The sequence below is a fragment of the Ranitomeya imitator genome, chromosome 3 (assembly GCF_032444005.1).
Source record: "Ranitomeya imitator isolate aRanImi1 chromosome 3, aRanImi1.pri, whole genome shotgun sequence".
Lineage (NCBI taxonomy): Eukaryota > Metazoa > Chordata > Amphibia > Anura > Dendrobatidae > Ranitomeya > Ranitomeya imitator.
The window spans coordinates 741,813,063-741,827,014 of record NC_091284.1 but is presented as its reverse complement, the minus strand read 5'-3'; the positions used below and the strand labels follow the sequence as shown (position 1 = coordinate 741,827,014).

Here is a 13,952-nt window from a genome sequence, read left to right as displayed (position 1 = left end):
CATGGCCCCACAGGCTCAGCTGTCTCCATGGCGTACTGCTGTGGTGTGCTCAATCCGCTATATCACTTGTCAAAGCAGAGAAGAACAAGATATGGATCTCCTGTCTGACGTACAGTAATGTCCGAACTGATAACAAACTAAGAGATCAATTGTTAAAGTGGTTTTCTAAGATCTAAAATGTGGCCATGGGCAGGCAACATGAAAGAACAGCAGCTGAACTTTATATCCCTGCTTCCCACCAGTCTTCGTTTACTTCTTGCAGCAACGATTGGCTGCAGCAGTCACATGTTTATGCAGCACATCTCCACTGCAGCCATGTAACCTAAGATTGGCGGGAAGCAGCAGAGTAATGGATCAGGGGCACGGGGGTATTAATGGGTGGATATAGGATCTCTTGGTATCACATTATGTACCTCTAGCCAAAATGTTTATGCTCTTAGAAAACGTCTTTAATCATGCAGAAAAATAAATAATATTGTGGAGTTTATATATTGATACAGATGGGTAGACACTGCACCTTTCAGGTACAAATCTGGTGCAGTAAATGTGGACTCAATAATGCAGAAAATATGCACAACCACAGTAGTGAACTGCACAAAAAACTTGTGAGCATTGTGAGCTGTCATCACATACAGTGGGGCCTGAAAGTATTCAGACTCCTTTAAATTTATTATTCTTTGTTTCATTGCAGCCATTCATTTTTTTCTCATTAATGTGTACTCTGCACCCCATCTTGACTGAAAAAAAATAGAAATGTAAAAAATTTAGCAAATTTATTAAAAAAAGAAAAACTGAAATATCACATGGTCATAAGTATTCAGACCCTTTGCCCAGTGTTGAGTAGAAGAACCTTTTGAACTAGTACAGCCTTCTTGGGACTGATGCAACAAGTTTTTCACACCTGGATTTGGGGATCCTCTGCCATTCTTCCTTGCAGATCCTCTCCAGTTCCATCAGGCTGGATGGTGAAATTTGGTGGACAGCCATTTTCAGGTCCCTCCAGAGATGCCTAACTGGGTTTAGGTCAGGTCTCTGGTTGGGCCAGTCAAGAATTGTCAGAGTTGTTCAGAAGCCACTCCTTTGTTATTTTAGCTGTGTGCTTAGGGTCATTGTCTTGTTGGAAGGTGAACCCTCGGCCAAGTCTGAGGTCCAGAGCACTCTGGAAGAAGTTTTCATCCAGGATATATCTATGCTTGGCCACATTCATGTTTCCTTCAATGGCAACCAGTCGTGATGTCCCTGCAGCTAAAAAACACCCCCATAGCATGATGCTGCCACCACCATGTTTCACTGCTGGGATTGTATTTGGCAGGTGATGAGCAGTACCTGATTTTCTCCACACATACGGCTTAGAATTATCACCAAAAATGTCTATTTCCATCTCATCAGACCAGAGAAACTTATTTCTCATAGTCTGGGAGTGCTTCATGTGTTTTTTCCAGCAAACTCTATGCGGGCTTTCATATGTTTTGCACTAAGGAGAGGCTTCCGTTGGGCCACTCTGCCATAAATGCCCGACTGGTGGAGGGCTGCAGTGATAGTTGACTTTGTAGAACTTTCTCCCATCTCCCTACTGCATCTCTGGAGCTCAGCCACAGTGATCTTGGGGTTCTTCTATACCTCTCTCACCAACGATCTTCTCTTACGATTGCTCAGTTTGGCTGGATGATCAGGTCTAGGAAGACTTCTGGTGGTCCCAATTCTCTTCTATTTAAGGATTATGGAGACCACTGTGCTCTTAGGAACCTTGAGTACTGCAGAAATTCTGTTGTGCCCTGCCACAATTCTGTCTCTGAGCTCTTTGGCCAGTTCCTTTGACCTCATGATTCTCATTTGGTCTGACATGCACTGTGACCTGGGAGGTCTTATATAGACAGGTTTGTGCCTTTGCAAATCAAGCCCTATCAGTTTAATTAAACACAGCTGGACTCCAATGAAGGAGTAGAACCATCTAAGGAGGATCACAAGCAAATGGACTGCATGTGACTTAAATATGAATGTCTGAGCAAAGGGTCTGAATACTTATGACCATGTGATATTTCAATTTTTCTTTTTTAATACATTTTAAAAAATTTTTACATTTCTGTTTTTTTTCAGTCAAGATGGGGTGCAGAGTGTACATTAATGAGAAAAAAAATGAACTTTTTTGAATTTACCAAATGGCTGCAATGAAACAAAGAGTGACAAATGTAAAGGGGTCTGAATACTTTCCGTACCCACTGTAATTGTGCATCAACACATCGTGATGTGATCAGTGACTTCAAATGAAGTTTTAATAGCACCGTAGGAAGCGGAAGAGGCTGGATCATTAAAATCATTGGGTTAATGACCAAAATATGTGACTATTATTCTTCCCTTCTAGGCAGTTTCCATAAACAGAACCAATAAATCCTTCTATTAGAACAGCATCATCAAAAGCCACCCAAAGACCTATAGTGGCTGCTGTGGATGTAAACTTCAAGACTGTGTCCTAAAATCCACTTGGCTTTATTCCCATAGTGTGCCATAAGGATGTTTCAGTGCGTTCCAATTTCACATCATCTGAACGGGCCTTAATGTTATTGATGGTGATTCACTTTTGCCATAAGTTAGTGTATTTGACTATTACGTCTACAGTACAGAACGAGGCACTCTGAAAAGAAGGCTCTCGTGCTTGAATAGGATCCCATTCCCATCTACTACAACAGAATAAGTTGATCACACAAGTTATCATAGAATGGTAAAGTTGGAAGGGACCTCCTGGGTCATCTGGTCCAACCCCCTGCTCAAAGCAAAATTCACTAAATCATCCCAGATAGATGTCTGTCCAGCCCCTGTTTGAAGACTTCCATGGAAGGATAACTCACCACCTCTCGTGGCAGCCTGTTCCACTCTTTGATCACCCTGTCAAAAAGTTTTTCTAATATCTAATCTGTGTCTCCTCCCATTCAGTTTCATCCTATTGCTTCTAGTCTTTCCTTGTGCAAATGAGAATAAAGATGATCCTTCTAGAATGTGACAACCCTTGAGATGTTTGTAGACAGCTATTAAGTCTCCTCTCAGTCTTTTTTTTTGCAAGCTAAACATTCCCAAATCCTGTAACCGTTCCTCATAGTACATGGTTTGCAGACCGGTCACCTTTCTAGTCGCTCTTCTCTGAACTTGCTCCAGTTTGTTGATGTCTTTTTTAAAATGTGGTGCCCAAAACTGGACACAGTATTCCAGATGAGGTCTCACCAAAGAGGAGTAGAGGGCAATAATGACTTCACATGATCTAGACTGTATGCTCCTGTTAATACATCCCAGAATTGCATTTGCCTTTTTTGCAGCTACATCACAGTTAACTCATGTCCAGTTTATGATCTATTAGTATACCCAAGTCTTTTTCACGTGTGTTGTTGCTTAGCCCTATTTCTCTCATTCTGTATATGCTTTTTTCATTTTTATTGCCCAAATGTAGTACTTTGTATTTTTCCGTTAAAAATCATTCTGTTAGTTGCTGCACACTGCTCCAGTTTATATATATCCTTTTGACTCCTCTCTCTCTTCTCTAATATTAGCTATCCCTCCTAGCTTTGTGTAGTCAGCAAATTTAATCAGTGTACCCTCAATTTCTTCATCTAAATCACTGATAAAGATGTTGAACAATACAGGGTCCAGGACAGAACCCTGTGGTACCTCACTTGAGACCTTCTTCCTACTGGATGTGCAGCCATTTAAGACCACTCTTTGGGTCCGATCATTAAGCCAGTTATGAATGCACCTAACAGTTGCCTTGTCCATTCCATACTTTTTTCATTTTTTCAATAAAGATGGTGTGAGATACTTTGAAAAATGCATTGCTAAAGTCAAGATATACTATAGCTACAACATTTCCCTGATCCACTCAGTCAGTGATTCTGTCATAGAAGGAAATTAAGTTAGTCTGACATGACTTATTAGTTACAAACCCATGCTGACTCTGGTTAATCACTTCATTCTTATCCAGGTACTTATATAAATGTTGTTTAATAATTTGTTCAAAGATCTTTCTTGGTATAGAAGTCAGACTCACCGGCCTATAGTTCCCTGGGTCCACCTTGTTCCCCTTTTTGAAGATAGGAACAACATTTGCTCTTCTCCAATCTTCTGGGACTTCTGTTCTCCAAGAATTTTCAAAGATTATGGAGAGTGGTTCAAAAATTTCTTCTGCTATCTCCTTCAGTACTCTGGGGTATAATTCATCAGGACCTGGAGACTTGAATTAATTTATGTTAGCTAAGTGTTTCTTCACTATCTTTCTGTTTATAGATATCCTGGATTTTTCTATTCCTTTAATAGGACAGTGAAGATAAGTTGATGTTACATTTCCTTTCTGAGAGAAAACAGATGCAAAATAGGAATTTAAAAGTTCGGCCTTCTCAACATCCTTTCTTACCATTTCATCATTTTCATCCTGTAAAAATCCTATAGCATCTTTGATTTTTCTTTTGACATATCCCCAAAATCCTTTTTACTGCTTTTGTCGTCTCGGTGTTTAAATTCTGTGTTCATCCATCTTGGTTTCCTTAAATGCTTTGTATTCTTCCCTCTTTTTGGAATTGTTAATAATTGTGCTTTGAGAATCTAATTTTTCAAGATTTCTCGTCCTTCCTGGACATTTTGGCCTTAAGGATATCCAGCCACTGGATCCCTCCGATTCTCTTTCTGAGTCCCTTAAAATCTGCCTTTCTGAAATCTAACCTTGAAGTCTGAGTCTTCACAGGTCTTCCTCCTCTAGTTATCCATAATTCTAAGATAGCATGGTCAATAACTCCTAGGGTCCCAGCCACTCTTATTTCCTCAACCATTTCCTCCCTGCTTATAACTCACTTGTGAGTTTATTGACTTTATTGTTTCACAAGCCAAGGATATAACATGTGATGTTTCGGTCATCTCAATTGACCTTCATCAACAGATGAACTTATGGAGATGGATTGGAGGTATGTTGGGAATGGCGGGTATACCGCTAAGATGTAATAGCACCATACTCGAAATAGCGGTTTACCAGCCATCAAACATGCATTAAGACCCCAAGCCATCTGCAACATTTTTGATGAAGGTCACATGAGATGACCGAAACGTCACGTCATATCCTTGGATTGTGTAACAAGAAACTCATAAAATTCATAAGTGATAACTGAGAGCTGAGTTCATTCCATGCTATAAGGTTTAATTCACTCCTACCTTAACCAAAGACAGCAAAAAGTTCTCCGCTGCAGGCGTCCAGTGCAGCCACAGTGGAAATATATTCCATATAATGGTAACTTGGTCGTTAAGCGTCAAGGCTAGTAGCGTTCAAGAGTATGTAACCCCTGTGCTAAGACCTGTCATCTGCTCCATGATTAGTTATTTTCTATATATATTACATGCACCGCAACACGATTCCAGAGGAAAACATATTTTTTGCTGATCTCTTTCCTTTCTTTCGTGGAGAAATCTTCCATAAGAACCCAAAACAGGAAGTCCTCATATCTCAAGAGGAAACCGAGCTGTCACTATAGCTTTACGGTATTCTCGGCATGTGCCCAACAAGAAATGGCACGACCATGAATAGCATATAAAGGTGAAGCATGGAAGAAAAAGTAGCTAAGTTTTTATACATAAAAAGCAGAGCACACCAAAATATATTAACATTGCATGTCAGCCATGTAAAAAGAGGTTTATTTATTCAACTACAATAAATACAAATGAAATGGGCACACAGACAAAAACACAAACATTTAAAAGGCTATCCGACCAACATAGGGCATAAAGAGGTTCTAATAAACCCTCCACACATATACACAAAACACCACAAACACCCAATAATGAACTGGATTCACTGAAACCAAATAAAAATGGTAAAAGAAAAGACCCCCTAAATGAAAATAAAGCCTAATAAGGTATAACAAAAATTAAAGGAAGCAAAAAAAGGGGGAATCAATTACACTATATATTTAACAGTGTTGTATTAGGGTGCTGAAGGGTACAGAGGACCCCATTTGGGTTGGTATGTTATAACTATCACTGTTTTGTGTTCTTTAATATTCTTTATAACTTATTAGCCTTTATTTTCATTTTTTTTGGGGGGGGAGGGCTTTTTATTTAGCAGTATTCTTTGATTTCAGTGCGTCCAGTTTATCTTATTTGCCCTGGTTGGTTGTGGTGTTCTTTGTATATATGTTGAGGGTTTATTATAGCCTTTACCACATAGTTTATACCTCCTGTTAGGATGTTTTTTAATTTTTCTATGTCAGTAGAAAATTAATTTGCTTTAATTGGAGTTGGATAAATGAAATAATTTTTTAATTTTTATCTTTACTAATTTGGTTTCCATCTGAACGTGATATATGTTGGTGTGTGCTTCTTTTTAGACACACTGCTTTGCTAATTTTTCCTACAAGGCATGTGTTTATGCACATATTTTTCTCAGGCTATGTTCACATTTACTTTAAAGGAGTTGTCCGGCATTGAAAAAAATGTATTTTTTATAAGGATTGATCTTTTCAAATTAATAATTGTATGCATAATCACCAGTCCAGCACAATCAACTTCGATGGTCTGCGCTGGCTTTCGAAGCAATGACTGCACACTCCGGTTGACTCAAGACCGCTGAAGCATGTAATTGGTTGCAGTAGTCAGAAGACTAAAAAGCATGTTATTGGTTGTTTCCCTAATGACATGTTCTTTATTACTGTTTGAAGACGATACATGCCTAAGGAAAAAAGTCAACCCCTTTAAAAATCCATCTGAATCCATTTAAAAGAACCAAGCATGCAAACTTTTTCTGCTATCAAAATGACAGGCAGGAAAAATGGTGTTATATTGAAAAGCCTATAATTATTATAATATATGACCAAAAGTAAAGTACCGTATATACTCGAGTATAAGCTGAAAGTCCCCCTCTCAGCTTATACTCGAGTCATACCCAGGGGTCGGGCAGGGGAGGGGGAGCGGGGGCTATAATTATACTCACCTACTCCTGGCGCGGTCCCAGCTGGTCCCTGGCGCCCCAGCTTCTTCCTGTACTGAGCGGTCACATGGTACCGCTCATTACAGTAATGAATATGCGGCTCCACCTCCCATAGGGGTGGAGCCGCATATTCATTACTGTAATGAGCGGTAACGGTGACCGCTCAGTACAGGAAGAAGCTGCGGCGCTGGAGAAGCAGGGACTGCACCGCGCCAGGAGCAGGTGAGTATAACGGGGAGGGGAGTGCAGCGCTGCGCGATATTCACCTGCTCCTTGTTCCGGCGCTGCTACGTCTTCAGCGTCTTCTGCAGTGACACTCAGGTCAGAGGGCGCGGTGACGTGGTTAGTGCGCGCCCTCTGCCTGAACGTCAGTGCAGAAGACTCTGAAGATGGAGCAGAGCCGGAACGAAGTCAGGTGAATATTGAAAGAGCGACGGAGAGGTGAGTATGTGATTTTTTTTTTATTGCAGCAACAGCAAACGGGGCAAGTGTCTGTATGGAGCATCTTATAGGCCATAACGTTTGTGCAGCACTATATGGGGCAAGTGTCTGTATGGGGCCATAATCAATATTTGTGCAGCACTATATGGGGCAAGTGTCTGTATAGAGCATCTTATGGGGCCATAACGTTTGTGCAGCACTATATGGGGCAAATATCTATATGGAGTATCTTATGGGGCCATAATTAACGTTTGTGCAGCATTATATGGGACAAACGGCTGTATGGAGTATCTTATGGGGCCATAACGTTTGTGCAGCATTATATGGGGCAAATGTCTGTATGGAGTATCTTATGGGGCCATATATTCAGACCGAAACGTTTACCGGTCAGGAAAAGAGGCTGCACAGGCAGCTTTTCATTCATTTCACAGTGGCTTACAGTCGGGGCAGTAGCATTAGCACTGCTCCCGGTTGTAAACTATTTAACCCCTTGAGATGGATTGCAGAGTGGCACTTGACTGTATGGTGGACAGGTATGTGATATTGTTGCTTTTTTGTTTTTTACAGAAGAACAAGGGCTTCGATTGGATTGAGAGTCCAATAGAGATGGAAAACCTGTGTGTTTAATTATTTAACCCCTTTCTGACCTCGAACGGGATAGTACGTCCGAGGTCAGATACCCGCTTTGATGAAGGGCTTCGACAGTGAGCCCGCATCAAAGCCGGGACATGTCAGCTGTTTTGAACAGCTGACATGTGCCCGCAATAGCGGCAGGTGAAATTGCGATTCACCCGCCGCTATTAACTAGTTAAATGCCGCTGTCAAACGCTGACAGCGGTATTTAACCGGCGCATACAGCCGGAAATGAGCGCATCGCCAACCCCCGTCACATGATTGGGGGTCAGAGATGCATCAGAATGGTAACCATAGAGGTCCTTGAGACTTCTATGGTTACTGATCCCGGCTAGCTGTGAGCGCCACCCTGTGGTCGGCGCTCATAGCAAGCCTGCATTTCTGATGATCGCTGCTATGTAGCAGAAGCGATCGAGTTGTGCCAGCTTCTAGCCTCCTATGGAGGCTATTGAAGCATGGCAAAAGTTAAAAAAAAGTTTAAATCACCCCCCTTTCGCCCCAATCAAAATAAATCAATAAAAAAAAATCAAACCTACACATATTTGGTATCGTCACATTCAGAATCGCCCGATCTATCAATAAAAAAAGGATTAACCTGATCGCTAAATGGCGTAGCGAGAAAAAAATTTGAAACGCCAGAATTACGTTTTTTGGGTCGCCACGATATTGCATTAAAATTCAATAACGAGCGATCAAAAGAACGTATCTGCACCAAAATGGTATCACTAAAAACGTCAGCTCGGCACGCAAAAAATAAGCCATCACCCAACCCCAAATCATGAAAAGTGGAGACGCTACAGGTATCGGAAAATGACACAATTTTTTTTTTTTTTTTTTAGCAAAGTTTGGAATTTTGTTTTCACCACTTAGATAAAAAATAACTTAGGCATGTTAGGTATCTATGAACTCGTAATGACCTGGAGAATCATAAAGGAAGGTCAGATTTAGCATTTAGTGAACCTAGCAAAAAAGCCAAACAAAAAACAAGTGTGGGATTGCACATTTTTTGGAATTTCACCGCGCTTGGAATTTTTTTCCTTGGAATTTGTTTCCCGTTTTCTAGCACACGACATGCGAAAAACCAATGATGTCATTCAAAAGTACAACTTGTTTCGCAAAAAATAAGCCCTCACATGGCCATATTGACAGAAAAATAAAAAAGTTATGGCTCTAGGAAGGAGGAGAGTGAAAAACGAACACGGAAAAACGGAAAATCCCAAGGTCATGAAGGGGTTAATTAAAAGACTTTATTCTGCATGTGTGTATTTTTTGTAACCTTTTCATACTAGTGGATTAAAGGTGACATTAACCCCTTATTACCCCATATCCCACCGCTACAGGGGAGTGGGAGGAGAGTGGCTAAGTGCCAGAATAGATGCATCTTACAGATGTGCCTTTTCTGGGGTGGCTGGGGGCAGGTGTTTTTAGCCCGGGGGGGGGGGAGGCAATAACCACGGTCCCTCTCTAAGCTATTAATATCTGCCATCAGTCACTGGCTTTCCCTCACTGGCGGAGAAAATTGCACAGGAGCCCATGCCATTTTTTTCCGTGATTTAATTCTTTAATTTAACACCTACAGCTCCAAAATTTTACACAGACGCACTACTAACATTATTAGTGAGGGACATATAAAAAACTAACAGATATGCAATGGTTTACTGTATGTAAACCATGTCTCATATCCTGTCGGGCTACGTAATGATTTTACAGATGCCGACAATTGAATTATCGGCTATTCTGCTATCTCTCTATGACATATAAAGGTATATATATGTGTCTCACTGATATATTTATTTATTTATATTCATCATTATTATTTATTTATTTATATATTTATTGGGGCTGCAAGGTGGCGCAGTGGTTAGTCCTGGGTTCAAACCCCACCAAAAACAACATCTGCAAAGAGTTTGTATGCTCTCTCCGTGTTTCCCTGGGTTTCCTCCGGGTACTTCGGTTTCCTTCCACACTCCAAAGACATACTGATCGGGAATTTAGATTGTGAGCCCCAACGGGATAACCTGTAAAGTGCTGCGGAATATGCTAGCGCTATATAAAAATAAAGATTATTATTATTAAAGATTATATACAGTGCCTTGCGAAAGTATTCGGCTCCCTGGAACTTTTCAACCGTTTCCCAACATATCCTGCTTCAAACATAAAGATTCCAAATGTAAATTTTTGGAGAAGAATCAACAACAAGTGGAACACAATTGTGAAGTTGAAAGAAATTTATTGCTTATTTTAAATTTTTGTGGAAATTTAAAAACTGAAAAGTGGGGGGAGCAATATTATTCGGCCCCTTTAACTTAATACTTTGTTGCGCCACCTTTTGCTGCGATTACAGCTGCAAGTCACTTGGGGTATGTCTCTATCACTTTTGTACCTCGAGAGACTGAAATTCTTGCCCATTCTTCCTTGGCAAACAGCTCGAGCTCAGTAAGGTTTGATGGAGATCGTTTGTGAACAGCAGTTTTCAGCTCTTTCCACAGATTCTCATTTGGATTGAGGTCTGGACTTTGACTTGGCCATTCTAACACCTGGATACGTTTATTTGTGATCAATTCCATTGTAGATTTTGCTTTATGTTTGGGATCATTGTCTTGTTGAAAGACAAATCTCCGTCCCAGTCTCAGGTCTTTTGCAGACTCCAACAGGTTTTCTTCAAGAATGGTCCTGTATTTGGCTCCATCCATCTTTCCATCAACTTTATCCGTCTTCCCTGTCCCTGCTGAAAAAAAGGCCCAAACCATGATGTTGCCACCACCATGTTTGACAGTGGGGATGGTGTGTTCAGGGTGATGAGCTGTGTTGCCTTTACACCAAACATATCATTTGGCATTGTTGCCAAAAAGTTTTATCTTTTTGGTTTTATCTAACCAGAGCCCCTTCTTCCACATGTTTGTTGCGTCTCCCAGGTGGCTTATTGCAAACTTTAAACAACACTTTTATGGATATCTTTGAGAAATGGCTTTCTTGTTGCCACTCTTCCATAAAGGCCAGATTTGTGCAATGTACGACTGATTGTTGTCCTATGGACAGACTGTCCCACCTCAGCTGTAGATCTCTGCAGTTCATCCAGAGTGATCATGGGCCTCTTGGCTGCATCTCTGATCAGTCTTCTCCTTGTTTGAGATGAAAGTTTAGAGGGACAGCCGGGTCTTGGTAGATTTACAGTGGTATGATACTCCTTCCATTTCAATATGATCGCTTGCACAGTGCTCCTTGGGATGCTTAAAGTTTTGGAACTTCTCCACAACAGTATCACGGACCTGCCTGTTGTGTTCCTTGATCTTTATGATGCTCTCTGTGTTTCAAGCAGACTCCTGAGACTATCACAGAGCAGGTGCATTTATACGGAGACTTGATTACGCACAGGTGTATTATGTTTATCATCATTAGGCATTTAGGACAACATTGGATCATTCAGAGATCCACAATGAACTTCTGGAGTGAGTTTGCTGCACTGAAAGTAAAGGGGCCGAATAATATTGCACGCCCAACTTTTCAGTTTTTGAATTTCCACAAAAATTTTAAATAAGCAATACATTTCGTTCAACTTCACAATTGTGTTCCAAAAATTTACAACTTGCATCTTTATGTTTGAAGTATGATAAGTATGCCAAGAGTGTGCAAAGCAGTCATCAAAGCAAAAGGTGGATACTTTGAAGAACCTAGAATATAAGACATAATTTCAGTTGTTTCACACTTTTTGTTAAGTATATAATTCCACGTGTGTTAATTCATAGTTTTGATGCCTTCAGTGTGAATGTACAATTTTTATAGTCATGAAAGTACAGAAAAATCTTTAAATGAGACGGTGTGTCCAAACTTTTGGTCTGTACTGTATATATATGTTTTCACAAATATTTGAAGCCATGGATCCATTATATGTCCATTTTGCAAGCCGGCGAGAAAATCTCACCATATGGATGTCACAAGGATGCTTATATGCGAGAAAATCGCACGCTCGCACTGCTCGCACTGCACACAGATGACATATGGATCACTGTTCAGGGAACATTTCTGCGATTCTTGTCCATGTAAAACAGACCCATTTTTTATACGTTGTGTGACTCCAGCCTTGCACTCAGAATCTCATGGTCCTCAGTGTCAGTAGTAATGGCCCTCTAGTCACTCGATATTCTGTGTGCGTTCTGTTTGCATTGTCGCCAGCGTAGATTCTTTACAGGGATATAACTTCTTTTGTCTTATGCTAGCAAAGCTTTTGTAGAAAAAACTGCACAGTTATTATGTCCTGGTGAACGACTTAATCCGGAAACACCAAGATAATTCCTACTGTATGAAATGTAGCTGTCAGCAGAGTAGGGCGCTCACTGAATGAAGCCGTCTCCGGTAAGAATCATGTCCCATTACTGCTATTCAAGTCAATCCAGGCATAAACCGTAGTGCAATATATCATTAAGGATATCCTCTGCTACTTTAACCAGAACCCAGCTCCTGATATCATTCCATAGCTCTCACAATGGAAAGCATAAGTCCTAGTAAAGAACAGCCAGTATGGACCTACAAGAGACCACCAGTAATATTCGGATTAGGATAGACATAGAACTTGTTTTAGTAGAAGTCAAGTTTTATATACCCCACTACCGTGGCCGGCATTCCAATCAAGAGCGTAATCCTGATTTACTAAAATATAATTCCACTGCATAATACGGTTATCAGGATTAATCCTCTAGCCGCTGTAGTGTTCCCATCATAATCTCGCTGAGGCACAACAAAGAACTGTAAGCCAAAGCTTAAAGAGGTTGTCCAGCAGGTCAAAATGTTTACCTATGGCTCAGGATGAGTTAAAAAATACTTAGATGAAGCAAAAACCACCATCCAAACCTTCGTCGCTCCCGGTTCTCACCGTTTCTGGTTCCTGGAGACACAGGAAATGCCAATCACTGTCTACAGTCGGGACCCACTTAAGTTAGTGATGGGCTGACTGACATTTTTTTGGGGTGTCAAGAAGTGGACAGGAAGTAATAACTGTGGGGGACCAGGTCAGTGTCAGAACGGGAGCAGTGAAGGATGTTGGAGATAAAAAAAAAGCAATACTTACAGAAACTTAACTTAAAAAAAAATTTCAGGCACAAGATCTTTTACAAATAGATTGCTTTAAGGGGCGCTTCATTTACGGCATGCAATATATGCTCATACACACAGAAGACACAAAAGAGCACAGTAACACCAAAAACACTCTGTTATAAAAAAAAAATCACAGTAATAAGCAAGTGCTAGTAAAAATATGGAAAAAAACAGGGTATTTAGTTGATACATTTTTTTGCAAAAAATGTATACTAAGCTGCTCCACCAAACGTAAAGGTATACCCGTATAGAGCAGTCCTAACTGATGTATGTAATTCCTATCTGATGTATTAAAACCTGATCATCTGTATATTACCTGTATAAGCAGGTTTCAGAGAGGAAATGTTCATGTTGACACGCTAAATGGAACACACAGGTACGGTCACAATGATACCCATTGGAGGTTGTCTGATGGTCTTCTAATTTTACTAAAAAGGCAGGAGCAATTTAGAGAGCCCATACACTGCAGAAGGCAGTTTGGCATGTTTAGTGTGACGCTTGTAAACAGCACTTCTCATGGACAAGGCAATGAAGTCACGAAGTCAGAGGTCAAATGCCAGGAGAGTATGTCAGAGACATAGGAATAAGATGAATAGATAGTCAAAGGCAAAGTCCGAGGTCAGGCAACGAAGATCAGAATCACAGACCACAGCTCAAAGCACACACCACCGATCAAAGCTACAACTGGCAATGTTCCAATAATCATCAGCCAGCTAAATAACCAGGAAATCACCCAGAAGGGGTGACACCTGGAGGAAACCCAGCAGGACGACCAGATTGAGATGGTGGGCAATGCTATAGCCATAGTGAAAGCCCAGCACTTCCCTGCATACTA

The 13,952-nt window shown here is 40.7% G+C and overlaps 1 protein-coding gene across 2 annotated transcripts in view; it reads right to left on the bottom strand.

The window, feature by feature from the left end:
- Window positions 1-13,952, bottom strand: part of FAM124A (family with sequence similarity 124 member A) — a 96,115-nt gene that overhangs the window by 50,829 nt on the left and 31,334 nt on the right. The gene's annotated exons all lie outside the window — the stretch shown is intronic.